We start from the raw sequence: 10532 nt of genomic DNA, 5'->3' as shown, positions 1-10532 counted from the left end.
GATAGCCGTAGCATGTATGTGATAAGTGGCTAAATTTGTGGACCTTGTGTTTTGTGTCTTAGTTAAGAATGACTTGCAGCTGGGTATCTGATGATTCAAGGTATACACAGGGCACGGTGAGACATGAGATGGTTCAAACTGTGTCTGTAAGTGATTCCTCTTAGAGGAATTGGATGATCTTGGAAATCAGATGTTACCACTAAGATAGAGGACAAGGTCGGCTCGTGCTGGGGTGCACAGTTTTATAGTGGCTTAAATTGAGACATTATCTGACCTTCAGCGGGAACGTGACATACCTAGAACCACTTTTTCAAATATCTGCAAATCAAAAAATGCAAAAAGGAGTAGCACCGTAAAGCACCACTACTGCTGTTTCCATTGGCCTGTATGGCCTGTATAATGACCTATCTCACGTTTCAGTGGTACCCGGTTATATGCCAGAGTGTAACATGTGAAAGTATTGGACATAAATATTGTTTCCCGAATATCATTTACAAAAATTCTGTCTCATAGGGCACAGATTTTGGGTGTAGATTTTCAATTATTAACTCCAATGGGGAGATATATTTGTAAATAATATTTAAGACGCAATATTTACATCAGATGATATTCTGAAAGATATTTTGGAATAGACCCAAGACTGCATTTTATGCCACAATACCAGACTCTTTACCTGATGATATGGGGGCAGTCACAGATAAGTGGTCTTGGAAGCTAGTGGTCTCTATAGCTGTGGATGAAGTTGATAAAGTGGTTATTAGGATGCACAGTACCATATCACCTGCTAAATATGGAACCTAGGATTTTAAAATGTTATATACACTTTATTGCACACCACATAGACAGTGCAACTGGGAATGCTGAATGAACATATGCATAGCATGTGTCCCTCATATCTCAATATTGGTTGCCTATTTCTGACAGAATGACAGCTATTTTGCAACAAAATACTTTGGGGGTTATTCTAACTTTGGAGGAGTGTTAATCCGTCCCAAAAGTGACGGTAAAGTGACGGATATACCACCAGCCGTATTACGAGTTCCATAGGATATAATGGACTCGTAATACGGCTGGTGGTAAATCCGTCACTTTTCCGTCACTTTTGGGACGGATTAACACCTCCTCCAAAGTTAGAATAACCCCCTTTATGTTCTGCTAAAGATATCACGCTCAAAAATAAGTGTTATGACAGATAGAGGCATTATTGAGTTGGTGTATTTTGTATAATTATAGGGAGGCTAAATCTTTCCCAACATTTGAAGGACATCGAAGGGCGATGAATGTGGAAAGCTTTTCTGGAAGTAGGTATTGATTAGTTAATCAAGAATAAGAAGTCCCCGCCTCCTTTCTTGTCATCATATATTATGTTATTTTCTTTTTTGAGGAAAACAAAAAGTGATGGGTGGAATGCTTAAATTAATCTCTTCCACTGGTAATTATTCAGGCCGCATCCGAGTCCATCATTCTTTATTTATTTCTGGATTATTATAAGCAAGATTTTAATATATATTTATTGTTCATCTTTTTCTATGCATTTTTCTTTTCATTTGGTTAAAATTGTTCTATGCCTTTAATGCACCAATTAGAAAAGAAAACAAGCATTGGTAAAGCCAATAGGCCTTCCCATTTGGGTCTTTTGACTGCTCAAATGGTTTTAGCCATGCGGCACATCATCTCTGATACTGTGACGCATGGGAAAATAATTTTTATAAAACAAAGCTTTTAACATACTATTCATATGTGTGTTTACAATGACACAGACACTTTTTTTATTTTTAGTTAGCGATCGGAGTTTGATTGTTACCTAAAAAGAAAAGAAATGTGTGAAAGAGTTATTTTTTTAAGTGGATGGCGGGGAGCAATACACAGGGCTGAAGCAACACAAGGAGGAAAGGATGGGGGGCCGAAAACAACATGGTGATGAGGGCTGGAGGTAACACAGAGGCGTGGTGGTGAGCAGAAATGAGGGATGGAAGTAACACAGGAGCACAGTACAGGCGGGTTTTAAAAGTGGGCGAGGGGAAACAAGACGGGGAAGACACAACATGTGGCATGGGCTGAAGCAACTTATGGATGAAGGACAGAAGCAACAGGTGGACGCACATGGGGGTGGAATTAAAATGCAGGGCACAGGCAGGTCAAGCAATGTGGGAGCAGGTAAGGGATCAAACGGGCAGGAGACACCTATAAGGAGGTGATGGGAAAAAAAATACACAGGCGAGAAGGCAGCGCAGAGGGAGCGGGGGACAAGCATGCAAGCAACAGACAGGAAGACAGAGCATGGCAGATGGGGGTGGGAACCACACTAGGGAGACAACTGAAAATATGTGCACTCTTGTAGTGTGCTTAAGCAAAAAGAAAAAGTAGTGTCTGTAAAAGCGAGAAGTGAAAAGACATAGCAATGCTTCTATGCTCCAGTGGCAAAGACAAGAAGAGGCTGGAAAGCCCACACAGCCATTGATTAAGAAGCAAGAAAATGAGAGTGACAATGAAACACGCCAACCAATGATTAATAATGGGTGGGGTCTAAGCTCACAATAAGCTAACAATATGTCTCATTTAGCAACAGCACGAGCCTAAAAATGATCCCAGATTTGGTTCACATACAAGGACACTCTCCAACCACTGCCCTTTCGTGAGCATGATGAGTAGTTGGCAGTAAGCGAAATGTACTGATTTCTGGAGAAAGTGCTAAATCCTCAGGAGCATCCCCTAGTGGAATTTTTTTCTTGACTTCACAGTTATATCAGAAATTGAAAGGCTCTCAACTACAACTTAACTCTAAGGCCCCAAATACAAGTTGGTCAGAGTGGCTTCCACGGGTGGGATGCCGCTCTGCCTGATCACTTTTGGGCCAGGGATCCTGCACCCAAATTTACCAGGTGCGGGAACACTGGGCCCGAATTTACTGGCCAACAAATCTGCCTGGTTGAATTACTGATGGATCGTGTAGAGGCTGTGAGCCCAGCCTCCGCCCTATGCCTTCTATGGCACAGGGAAGCTTGAATTGATCCATTCTGCAAGCCCACGGATTGAGCTACCTCTGGACAACTGTCCCACCCTTTCCCACAACCCACACAGGGCTCCCACCTTCCATGTATCACCCGTTGAGAGCAAGGGGTATACAGGAGAGTTAAAACCTCATGTAATTGGGAAATTCCATGCAGATTTCTGCCTGGTAAAACTGGGTCCGTGCAGCTATTGCCCATCCATCCCATGTTCTTTAAATGTTGAGTGCATGATATGCCAGGTGTTACTGCCCAGTATCAATACATCCAGGTGCAAACTTTGCAATCCCCTGCAACTCGTAATCGGACCCTAAATCAGTCAGTGGATCCGAACATGGGACTGGTTTTGGATTACAGCACATCAAACACACTGTGCAGGGGCCAGGAGGAGGCTTGGGGCTGCACCCACCCGCCTACTTGTAAAAATGGGATTAGTGCAGAAATAACGATCCCATTATGTCTCATTAATATGTCAACGCACACAATGGAATGTTTTACCCAAGGGAAGAACAAAGGGCGCACAGCTATTTTTAGAGGATGAATGTATTCATTTTTCGATAAAAAAAAGCAGGTGCGAGCACGTCCCTTTCGATGTGGTTATTAGATAAAGGTTGCAATTCTACACTTTAATAACACAGTAGAACACACCTTCCAAAGGAGAAAGCTTAAAAATAAAGGATTTGGTTTTAAAGAGAGACATCATTAATCTACAAATTAAAGACGTGTTGAGCACAGTGGGCTTTTAAAAGGATTTTTTTTTTTAATGAACAGCTTTAGATCATAAGATGGTAAGAATAGTTGGGAGATTTGAGAACATCTGCAAACAACGTTGTTTGCTTGTATGCCCCTTGATCTGTTGTTCCACCTGCATTTACAGAAGAACTGTAGGTCTCCTCGTTTTATGATATTTTTGTACCTTTTCATCTATGTGAGTTACCCATATTATAGCAATGTTTTGTTGTGAGGCTCTGGTTGTATTTTACCAAAAGAGCTCAGACAAAGTGCCCTTTAAAGCTACTTTTATTGACGGTTCAACAGCCCAGCCCATGTGTCGCACCTTCTCTCATAAGTTTCAGGTAACTTTCCTCTCTTGTGTATAGCTAAGTAACAAATCAGCGGTAATACCCGATGCAATAATCATATTACCACAATCAAGATGTGCCTTATTACCTCTGACCTAGATTTTTTCCCACATTCGAAAAGTCACTTGTGGAGATCATTTTACCTTAAGTACGAGTAGGCATGGGTGACATTTTGCTTACATCAGCATGATCATGTGCAATGTCCAGTATCTCGCATTACAAGTTAGACTAATGCCCAAGATTACACCATTATGGCATGTCAGGTAACTGATTTAATTCGGGAGTTTCAGGAATTTCTATACTAGGAGCACAAGAAAAACACGAACAAACAGAAACTGAGAAACTGTTGTTCGCATCACGTGCAATTTTGCACATGAAATGCACCCTCATATCCAAAACGGGCACAAGAATGCATTTCATATTAAAAAATAGTGCAGAACGTCAGACCCGAATTTCATGTAATGTTGCATCATTTTTTGGGACTTTTTGTGTAACTTATATCAAGGAAATTACGCACCTTTCAACCAGTACTTATTATGAGTAGCCTCAACCTGCACATTTTTCCATGATTAATGTGGTATGACCGCATTTCACCAATGTGGTAATACTGCATTAATCTAAATAAAACTCCAGCATCCAAAAGCAGGGCCTCAGGCCTCATTCCTGTCTCCTTCCAGATTCGCAAATCAATATACTGCTTTTCAGGGCCCAACGTCTTCCAGCCTACGTTTAACTCCTGCCAAGAACATAAGCCAGTGGACAGGGAAATATCAGCCAGCGGACAGGGAAACATCAGCCAGCGGACAGGGGAACATCAGCCAGTGGACAGGGAAACATCAGCCAGCGGACAGGGAAACATCAGCCAGTGGACAGGGAAACATCATCCAGCGGACAGGGAAACAGAGTTCACCGCAACAGTTTCACCATGTTTTAAAAACCGTCCCAACGTAAAATTGTTTTTTTGAAGGCAATCGAAAAAGGCTCCCATTTTCCTCCCTTGTTGTTCTGCTATGTTCTCAAGATCTCATTGGGTTTCAGTATCTACCAGGTGTGGAGATGCTATTCGCTCATTTCCTTAGGAATCCCCTGTTCCAGTGACCCTGCCTATGCTCACTGGCTCTCAGGTGGACCTACAAGCATCCATGTATTTTATTGAAGATTGGACACAATATTGACCCTGTTAGTGCATGCTCAGTGTTTCTCAGGTTCTCAGGAGTAATATGTACTAAAGAGAGGATGTAATATTGACTTTGATGGCCGTGCTTCACTGGCTCTCAGGTGGACCTCTGAGCATCCATGTTATATATTAAAGACAGGATGCAATACTGACGTTGGTGGTCGAAATTCGCTGGCTCACAAGTGGACCTCTGGGCATCCACATAATATATTAAAGACAGGATGCAATACTGACCTTGGTGGTCGAGCCCCACTGTCTCTCCGGTGGACCTCTGAGCATCCATGCGATTTTATTGAGGAGGAGACGCTACACTGACCCCGATAGTTGCATTATATATAATATTAATGTTTTGAGCACGAACCATCTGTGCTGCTCAGATGTGCGTCGCATAACGTATCTGACTCATGGGCTTTCAGATACATTATAGTCCACCACATTTTATGCTGTATATATTGCTTAATATTTTGTGATGCATAACACTGAACCAGTGTCAAAAATGTTCTCGTATTCTGTGAGGATATATTGGTGAATTTGCATTTGTGCAGCAAATTATCATTGCATCATTTACCATTGTGGGTTTTTGGAAATGGTTCATACTCGTCTTTGTGGCTGTGTCTTTAGATTTATACAAGATTTGCCCTACTTAAGTATCTCTTTCTAAGATGTTGCTCTTACATCTCCTTTGTCAAATGCCAGAAGGGCGGCTGAAGAGTGTCAGGCTTGTATATTTCGCATTTTGTGCTTTAGTGTACTGGTACTATGCACTCTTATAAGCAAAAACCGGATTTGTGATTTACCCATTCTGCCCAAATGGAGTGGTTTTGTCTAGATGATTCATTCTGGTAACTTGGGGCCAGATGCACGTAGAACTGGTCGCAACATGCTGGTTGCAATTTGCAACTAGAATTTTTTTAACCAGATTGGTAATTTGCAAAGTCACCTATGTACTATGAGGTCATTTTGCAAATTACTGATTCATATCGGCTCACAGTTCAATCTTAACTCAGAAATATTTATGAGGTAGGTCGCAAATTGTGGCACACCAGGAATCGCAGCCATCACAGGGATGGTGGCCTGCTGAGGTCAGCAGACCATCATGTCTGCGATTGTGTTTAAATAAAGCATTTTTCTCTTTAAATGCAACCCATCTTCCTTAAAGGAAAACGGGATGCGTTTAACAAAAAAAATGAAAAGGTTAATTTTTATTTCTTAACATTCACAGCGGGGAAGGAGTCCTCACGGTCTCCTTCCCTGATGCAAATGGGTTACCACCTTCATTGAGGTGTCAGTAAAATATTAGTATTTTGCGACCGCATACCGGTCGCAAAACATTAACGCATAACACTATGATTTGGAATTTGAAAGTAAAGTCCCAAACACGTCCCTTCCAAATCCCAAATCGGTATTTGGTCGCAAACCCAAACTGCGATTCGGTAACAAGTTACTTTGCAATTTGGTGTTTGTGCAAAAAAAAGCATTTTTGCAGCTGCAAACGGCCGAATTCTGCAAATCGGGCCGTTTGCAACCTCAACACTACTTTGTACATCTAACTTTTGGAGTGACAATCTCAAACTCTGGTACTCCACTTGTATTTTTGGGCAATGGCAAAACTGTAAAACTTGTTTTGTAAATAATTGTACTTCTCAAAGTATTGACTGATTGTTTCTAAACCACTTATGATAAAATATTTCCAGTGAATGTCCTTAAAACTCTTTTAAACTCGGCAACAATTGAAACACTACAGAATGACTACACTTAAGAACTATTGTTTATTGCATTGTGCACCTAGGTTTGCCCTAAACTTTAAAATAGTACCATACGCCATCTAATCAACCAATTCAACAGGCATCACTTAAGAGATTCACATTGAAGCATCCTCTGGATCACTTGGGTTAACTTCCTGAACCTTCTCCCTTGGTCAGTGCTGTAATATACAGTGGTTCACTTTGCATCACTAGCAGTGTTTTATTGGCAGGTATTGATGGTACTTGTTGCATTGCCCTCTAATGTTTTTAATATGATGTGCTGTGTTGATAGGAGAACCGAGTATTTTTTCCCTGCTGCACATTCTGTGGCCAGAGTGCATTGATTGTACATTGCACCCCTGCAGGATGCTGCCCATGGGTGAAGCAGGATGTGCCCACCTAAGAGTGAGGAACATCAGAGTGAGGGACGTTATTGGAGAGACCCGATAGTAGAGATAAGACCACTAGCTCCCTGAACCTTAAAATATACTATAGTGCTTGTAGATTTTGTCATTCCATGGCACTGTGAATAGCATGTGTTACTACCACCCAACCTAGGGTACTCGCTACTCAGCTTTGAGTGGATGACTTTAACAAACTAAAGGCTCTCAACCAATCCTTCTCCAGGGCGGTGCCCAGAATCTGGACCCATGCTCCTGCAGGACCAGGACTTCCCCATAGTGCAAGAGGAACAAAATACCTGCAAACTGACTCACACAGTACCTCCTTTTACTCACTCTGTGTGGGCTCCTTATGGGCCTCTATCGCTATAAAGATCAATGAATACACATAAATTATTTAAAAAATCGGACCTGGGGCAGTGTTCTGTTAATGTTATGTTAGAGGGTGTTTGCAAAGCGTAAAAAACACCAAAAAGTTATCTTGGCGCTAAAATAATAGTATGATCCCAGCAGATATGCTTGCGTCCTTGATTCAGGACCGACCTAAATTCTGCAGACAGGGTTGTAACTTATCTCCAGACCAACACTTCCGTGGGAGAAGAACGCAGGACACAATTCTGCCTCCCCAGGACAGAGATGGGACCGAGATACCATAATCGGACAGGAATCGTGTCTCGATCAGACATTTATCGGAGCAGTAAACAGACGCCCTAAGCATCGAGATGAGACACCCTTTCTCATTGTGAACTAAATAAAAGCATAAAGTAACTTTTGTTTCCTGGTTGTATTGATGTAGTCGTGTTACCTTGAAGTAACCCCTGTTAATCTTTTATAAAGGTATTTTACTTTATTTTTATCGCTGCTGCTGCATTACCTTTCTTTAAAAAACATAAAAACTGTTTAAAGCGCCTGGACGCCCGCTGGAACTACTTATCCGCGCAGTACAAATCTATAACATATATAGTACAATGTTTATCCTTGTGTATCCTTAGAATTAAGAGATTTAATTAGTGTTTCACCGTTGTGTCACATCAAAGTGAGCCCCTCCTTGAGTAGATACTCCACCACCTCACGCCCCTGCCCCCGCCCCACCTCTGCTCCCGGACAGCCCTCCATGTTGATGAGCATGGCATATCGAAGCAGGGCGTCGACTGGAGCTTGATGATGAAAGAGACAAAATGGTCACTATTCTCTGCCTGTCGGTGCTCTTGTTAACCCCCAGCCAGAGTAACCCTTTCACAGGGCCCTCGCGCTGCTGTTCAGGGTGATTTATCACCGGGATATCTTGAGAACTGCGGGCCCTCCTCACCCTGCCCGGGGACACAAGCGCGCCAGGTTCTGCGGCACCCACGAGGCTCCTTTTCTAGGTAACTTTAGACCTGTGTAACCGTGCGTGCTAGCGATTTGTCAAACGTGTCCGACATCTTGAAATACCTGTGAGGTCGTTCTGTCTCTGAAATCTAACCTCTGGCTTCCTTTAAATCATGGCACGTCTACGTGTATTTCTGAACATCTAAACCTTTTTCAACACTTGAGCAGGGTCAGAAGCTTCTCAACAGCTTTGGAACAGTGTCTGTTCCTTCTGGGGGGCGGGGCTGCCTGTGAGTGATGTAATGCAAAGTGAAGAGTTTTGTAGTAGTTACATAGTGCCCTAGGGAGGGGTGCACACCGGGTCACATGGACACCGGAGACCTGGCACCAGGCAATGAAGACACAGGACATGGAGCATCAGTGCTAAGACAAAGAGACACATGGAAACATGGAAGGCACAATAGCTAGAATGTAGGAACATTGACTCTGGGCCGCCTTTGGTAGGACAGGTGGTCATGTAAACAGAGTGAGAATCAGAGGCGCGGATACTGGGACAGAGGGACACAGACACTGGGCTAGAAGGGGTTCTACTACTGAACTGCGGTCAAAATATTGACCTGCGAAAGCATCGAATCACCTACATTGACCATACCACTGCATCGCAAGATGGGTCTTTGTAAGTGGATGTGCCTTAAGAATAGTAAACATATATTTACTTCGACAATGTTGTTGTAGGTGATATAGTGACTGCAATATTTTTGTAAGTTGATATTTCCACTGGGATATAGTGAGATAATGTTAGGAAACTAATATTCTTACTTACAGTTTACACAGGAGCAGAATGTTGACTGGTCCCAGTGCCCCCCTCAGAACCTCTCTGCCCTCCAAGATATACTAGATTGCAGGAGAGCCCCAAGGGGGGAAGAGGATGGGGAGAAGAGACAGCTCTCAAGTTTTTTGTATTTATTTCTTACTTGGGTGTATCCACTCTTCTATTAATTGCACCGAAATTGTTAAATGTATTCTGTCTTTGCAAGAGTTGAAAACTAACAGAGAAAATAAATAATTATAAGGACTTCACACTTTCCTGTCTACTATTGTTAGTAATATATTAAAAAATCTATTGTAACTATTTCTAACTACATGCCCCAAAAGACTAAGGGTATTGCTCATCTTCTGTTTTGTCATGTATGTATGTACAGAATTGTAGAACTGGCTAGTAACACTTGTCTCCTCAATTCAATCCCAAGTTATTTGTCTTACAACTTAAAATATTACTTCTCAACTGTAGCACATATACACATACATTTTATATTGTCTCTATTTTTCCTTCCAGGAGTTGCATGAATGACAACTGGAGAAGTTGTGGGAGTCCAGAAAGGAAGAATGCTTCAGAAGAACTCTCTAGTATATCTCTTGTTTTTGCATGTTTTTTTTCTTTAATGTTGTACTATTTGCTCTAAAAAAAAACACTGCAAGGCTTTAAATGGCTCACTGCTCTCCAAGAACGGCATTAAAGAATTACTTTTAATGAGAGACACTAATCTTTCTTTCCGACTTCCTCAATATCAGCGCCTCATAGAACTGCAGATAAGCATCTCTGGTATTACATGAGGAGCCGCCGTGAAGGGACGCTACTCCTTACAAACTCCGACTCCAGACTCAGACACTAAGAATAGTTCGGCGGTTACGACTTCTTTTTCAAAAACCGCTGAAGCTGTGGGCACCATCATACCGCCAGTGCCCTATTAGGAGTTTTCCACTGGGCCAACGGACAAAAACAGCGTTTCCGCCCGCTGGCCCAGCAG

General features: G+C 42.2%; 1 long non-coding RNA gene across 1 annotated transcript; it reads left to right on the top strand.

Moving 5' to 3' along the window:
- Nucleotides 1-8524: 8524 nt before the first annotated feature.
- On the top strand, nucleotides 8525-10268 carry LOC138297222 (uncharacterized). The gene is made up of 2 exons (XR_011203942.1): nucleotides 8525-8780; nucleotides 10061-10268. It is a non-coding gene; the product is annotated as an uncharacterized lncRNA (long non-coding RNA).
- The last annotated feature ends 264 nt before the right edge of the window (nucleotides 10269-10532 follow it).

Source organism: Pleurodeles waltl, chromosome 5 (genome assembly GCF_031143425.1).
Source record: "Pleurodeles waltl isolate 20211129_DDA chromosome 5, aPleWal1.hap1.20221129, whole genome shotgun sequence".
NCBI classification, from domain to species: domain Eukaryota; kingdom Metazoa; phylum Chordata; class Amphibia; order Caudata; family Salamandridae; genus Pleurodeles; species Pleurodeles waltl.
This window is presented reverse-complemented; position numbering and strand designations above follow the sequence as displayed.